Source organism: Ovis canadensis, chromosome 18 (assembly GCF_042477335.2).
Source record: "Ovis canadensis isolate MfBH-ARS-UI-01 breed Bighorn chromosome 18, ARS-UI_OviCan_v2, whole genome shotgun sequence".
Lineage (NCBI taxonomy): Eukaryota > Metazoa > Chordata > Mammalia > Artiodactyla > Bovidae > Ovis > Ovis canadensis.
In genome coordinates, this window is record NC_091262.1 from 76,427,625 (window position 1) to 76,433,323 (window position 5,699).

Consider the following 5,699-nt stretch of genomic DNA (forward strand, 5'->3'; position numbering starts at 1 on the left):
AATCCCCTGGAGGAGGGCATGGCAACTCATCCCAGTACTCCTGCCTAGAGAATCCCATGGACAGAGGAGCCTGGTGGGCTGCAGTCCATGGGGCCACAAAGGGTTGGACATGACTGAATCCACTTAGCATGCACCAGTTTTGGACTCCAATCTTTAGAAGGTCCTCCTGAGCCCTCCTCCAGCCTCAATGATTCCCTATACGCGAGGATTTCCTGGGGTCCATGGACTGAGCTTATCTAGAGCCTATTTCTTCTACCTGGTTCCTAGAATTCCTTGCCTGAAGCCCCAGGCTTACTTGCCTTTTCAGGTCTCCTCCATGGCTGCCTGCTTTTGGGAGGATGGTGCCACCAGTAGGCAAGGATCCACTGCTCTCCATGGGCTGTGCGATCTGTAGACATGCCAGCTAGTGATAAATGGAAAAGACTAAGCAGTTGGAATGACTATGCCATCATTAAATTTTCCTTTACACACATATACACGTATCTCTATATCACATACACACACATGCACACATCCTATGCATAGACACACGTGCACAATGCTTGCAGACATGTGTGGACATGTGTTCACAGAGAAAGACACACAGACAAGTACAACTCACACACACACACATTTGTGCGTGGTGTTACGTCACTTCAGTCGTGTTCAATTCTTTGTGACCCTATGGGCTGTGGCCCGCCAGGCTCCTCTGTCCGTGGGATTCTACAGGCAAGCATACTGGAGTGAGTTGCCATGCCCTCCTCCAGAAAACACACATATACCTGGATACAAAGCTACACACGTCTCTTATTAAGACATTTATTCCTAGGTGAGAGAAAAGCATGTGGCTTGGGACCAAATGACCAAATTCTGTAAAGAATAAAATTAAAATGGGATATAATCCCATAACTCAGATGACTCTGCCATTAGTATATAATATTCATTATGCTGCCCTCCCAGGTGTATCATTTACGAGGTCCTTTAACATACACGACTGCATGTGGCATTCCTGTTAGACCAGATTGTCAGATTCATCCTCAGATGAGCTGACTGAGGTGAAGGGAGAGTTCCTCTGTTGCTTGAATCACCAGCTGCTTGCGGCTAAGCTGGCGCTCAAACACACTTCTTCTGAGTCGAGTACATGGAGCGCATGACTTCTATCCACCAGGCTCCTTTTCAGGCTCTACTTAATTGCCACATTGCCTAGATATACATGGATAAATACACAGGTGCAAGTAGGAGTGCCTGCGTGCAGCTAGGTCGCTTCAGTTGTGTGTGACTCCTTGTGATCCTACCAGCTGTAGCCCCCCAGGCTCCTCTGTCCACGGGATTCTCCAGGCAAGAGTACTGGAGCATGTTCCCATACCTTTCTCCAGGGCATCTTGTCAACCCAGGAACCTAAGCGGTGTCTCTTATGTCCCCTGCATTGGCAGGCAGGTTCTTTACCTCTAGCACCACCTGGAAAGCCCATAAGGGTGAATACAGTTATGGATATAGATAAAAGCGATTTCTCCAAACACCAAGAAATTAGAGCATAATAGTAAAGAGCAGATCACACACTATTTTGCCAAATCCAGATTTATCCAGAACATGTGTTATAGTCATATCCAGAAGGATGTAAATCCAGGTGAATTCATACTTACAGGGAAAAACAGCCTTCCACACCTGTTCTTTCCTTCTGGAAGTGGGCTTCCTGCAGACAGGGAAGGGGTCTTTAACACCAGGGAGAGCATCAGGACAGCATGGGGTAGGAAGGTGTTGTTTAGATAGAGACCTCGTCTTCATTATGGGCCCCGGTGCTCAAGAGGCTGAATGGTGCTCCTGGGGCCGCCTCCCCTCCAGCACCTTCCCTGGAGGACTTCATCTCCTTCCTTCGCTGATATTCATACTTTAGAATTCTGTTTCTCATGCTTTTCTTTTTTTTTATTGGAGGAAAATTACTTCACCATATTGTGTTGGTTTCTGCCATACAACAATGTGAATCAGCCATAAGTATACACATATCATCTCCCTCTTGAGCTTCCCTCCTTCCCCGCATCCCACTCTTTGAGGTCATCACAGAGCCCCCAGCTGGGTTCCTGGTGTTATTTGGCAACTTCTCAGCAGCTGTCGATTTTACGCATGGGAGCGTATTTATGTGGATGCTTCTTCCTCCACCCGTCCATCCCTCTCCCTCCCCCACTGTGTCCAAAAGTCTGTTTTTCACATCTGCATCTCCATTCTTTCCTGGCAAATGGGCTCATCAGTACCATTTTTCTAAAGGAGCTTTGATCACAACCCAGAGAAGAGTGTCTTATTCTTTGCATGGAAAGCAGGAGAGAGTTTGAAACCACTTGCAAAGGAGAAGAATGTAGAGGGTAAAAAGAAGGAGAAGGCAGGGTGGTGCGTTGCCTGCAGTGCTAGTAATTACGATGGAGCAGGACACGATGTTTCTGTTGTGTTGGGGGACTGAGGGCTCAAGGGGATCCTTGCTACCAGGGCTTTGCCTCCCCAACTCTCAGCAGCCTTGTTACAAGTAATCAGCAGTGTTAACTTGGTATGTTATTAACAGGTTCCATTTGCCCTCATCCACAATCTAGCCTTCATCTCACAGATTACTTCCCTGAAAGAAAATAGCACCTTTCCACGTGTCTTCCATATTTCAGTGGAATAAAATTAAGTCACTAAGTACTAGCTGCAAACAGGCATTTACAATTCCGAACACTCTCAATAGCCACCTGCCTGGAAGGTGGCTCAAAGTGGGAAAGACAACTGAATACAATACTAATCGATGTGTATTTATAACTTTACTTATATAACACTTTAATAGATCAGAAATCAACCTGACTTTTTTAAAAAACAAAACACTCAAAGTCTTATTTTGCATAGACTGTTACAGACGGGGGAAAATAGCTCTCTACAACCCTCCTTTCCTTATGGGGGTGAGCTCTCTGTAGATGGGGAGGGGGTCTCTACTTCACACTCTGGAGTTCAAGTACAAGGCAGGCACTCCTTTTAAAGGTATGTAATCATATGAAGTCTACAGCCAAACCACCCTGAATTCCCCGATCTCGTCTTATTTCGGAAGCTAAGCAGGGTCGGGCCTGGATAGTACTTAGATGGGAGACAGCCTGGGAATACCAGGTGCTATAGGCTTCAGGGCTTCCCTGCTGGCTCAGATGGGAAAGAGTCTGCCTACAATGCGGGAGACCCGGGTTCAATCCCCGGGTTGGGAAGATCCCCTGGAGAAGGAAATGGCAGCCCAGTACTCTTGCCTGGAAAATCCCATGGGCGGAGGAGGCTGGTAGGCTACAGTCCATGGGGTCGCAGAGTCAGACACGAATGAGCAACTTCACTTCACTTCAATCATATGGAAAATGGAAACAGTATCCTATTTAAAGAAGGCATTTTTATTCTCTGTCCAGTGAGGTTTGATTATGGAACACATGCAACCACACAGCAGGATCAGACCTCTGAGATCTGACGCTCTCTCTCCTGACCCGATTTACAATCCATACGAACATACTTTGACTCTTCTGCGGGCATGGTTAGCATACTTAGGCTATGTCAGGAGAGCCTTCTCTGTTCACTGCAGTGACTTCTTGGAAGAACCACTGATGCTTCGTCAAGGTAAAACAGCAGCAGATAATTTGCCCTCTCACGTCTCTTTAATCTCTTGCTTCAAAAAGCCTCACTTTTCTCTTCCCATCCAGTCTTGACTATTGTACATGATCCTTATCAAATCCCAACCAAGCCTACACATTGGAAGACCTGCTTACCCCAAATTCCTAATCCTAAATCAGTTCCAGCCTTGCCTCCTCACATCACCAGCACTGCCTAAGCTCTCTCCAACTTCTCCATTACTTTAGTAAGCACTGACTCATTGGGAAAGACCGTGATCCTGGAAAAGACTTAAGGCAGGAAGAGAAGGGAGTGGCAGAGGATGAGAAGGGAGTGGCAGAGGATGAGATGGTTAGATAGCATCACTCAATAGACATGAATCTGAGCAAACTCCAGGAGACAGTGGACAGATGGGCCTGGTGTGCTGCAGTCCATGGGGTCGCAAAGAGTCAGACACAGCTTAGCGACTGAAAAACAACTATGAGACCTAGAATTTTCTTGTAACAGGTTGTGACACTTTGGGGGCCAGCATTTTACAAGATAAAAGCCCCCAACTGTAGGGTTGATGTAACATTGCATGCAGCAATCACAGTGCTTGCACAAACTCAGCCTTAAGCACAGAGAAATCGTGTCCTTCTTTGGAATATAGACAAAAAGGGGATAATGGGGATGAAGGGGTGGTCCTCTATTTGTAGCTTCTTAATAAGGATGTAGTGTACAATAAATTACACCAATGGTTCACATTTTCCCTACTTAAACTAATCTATTTTGTTGCAAAATCAAAAGGCCTCCTTCCTCAAGAAATAATTTTTTGAAAAATAAAAAATTAAAAAGAGTCATGAAATAAAATGATTGTTTATCAACAGAAAAAAATGTAGAATCATAGCTTTAAAAATGAAAGGGATAATGTTAGTTGCTCAGTCATGTCTGACTCTTTGTGATCCCATGGATTATAGCCCACCAGGCTTCTCTGTCCATGGGATTCTCCAGGCAAGAATCCTGGATTGGGTAGCCATTCCCTTCTCCAGGGGATCTGCCAATCCAGGGATTGAACCTGGGTCTCCTGCATTGCAGGCAACTTCTTTACCATCTGAGCCACCAGGGAAGCCCCATAGCCCTAAAAAGTAACCATTTATTTACTAATGTTCATTCAAATAATATTTTTAAGCATTTACTGTGTTTTAAGCACTTTGCTCAGAGCCTGGGAACATGGTTTCAACTAGACATGACTCCTGCTCTCTAAGAGTTGATAAGAAATGTGAACAAAAATGTATGAAGGCAGCCACAGACAAGGCAACAGGTGAGAAGTGTCCTGAGAGTTGTAAGGCTTAAAAGAGAAGAATCTTCAAGCATCTTCCTGGAGAATGTGGTGTTTTACTTGATCCTGGACATCTGGGTCAGATTCAATCCCTCAGGCATGATTGTAGGAGGAAGTCTCAGGGCCTGAGTTCCTAAACAAGCAAAGATGATGAAAAGGGAAGTAAGACCCTGCTAGATCCCTGTGGTCAGAGCAGGGTGTGTCACAGAGTATCAGTGGGAGAAGGATACACCTGCCAAGATGACAAGTGGTATCCTCCGAGAGCTACGACAGTCTAGCAGATTCATCCCACCAAACAGAAAATCAATGTGTAAAAGACTCAAAAGTTGGGCCAATGGGATACAGAGGTTCATTTTCCCAGGCATTCATTTCAACGATGTGTTTACCGTACCTCCTGTGTGCCTTTCCTGTTCTAACTGCTGGGGCTGAAGTGGTGAAAGAGATGAGCTTCATCCTTATTCCCAGTGAGCTGCCAGTCTAACTGGGGGTAACACCATTAAACAAACAAGGTATAAAAGAGAACGGACAGAGTGAAAGAGAATAGCAGAGGTCCCAAGGGCACAGAGCATCTTGAGCAGTGTTGCCCAATAGAATATTCTGCAAAGATAGACATGTTCTGTCCGCACCGTTAGATACAGTAACCACTAGCTATGTGTGACAGCTGAGCACTTGAAATGTGGCCAGTGAGACCTAACATCTGATTTTTAATCTTGTTTCCTTTGAACTCATCGGAATTTAAGTAACCACAGGTTGTTGCTGTTATTCAGTCACTAAGTCATGTTCAACTCTTTGTGACCCCATG

At 45.4% G+C, this 5,699-nt stretch overlaps 1 pseudogene; it reads left to right on the plus strand.

Moving 5' to 3' along the window:
- The first annotated feature begins 2,996 nt into the window (after nt 1-2,996).
- Nucleotides 2,997-3,114, plus strand: LOC138424041 (5S ribosomal RNA; annotated as a pseudogene).
- Nucleotides 3,115-5,699: the final 2,585 nt, after the last annotated feature.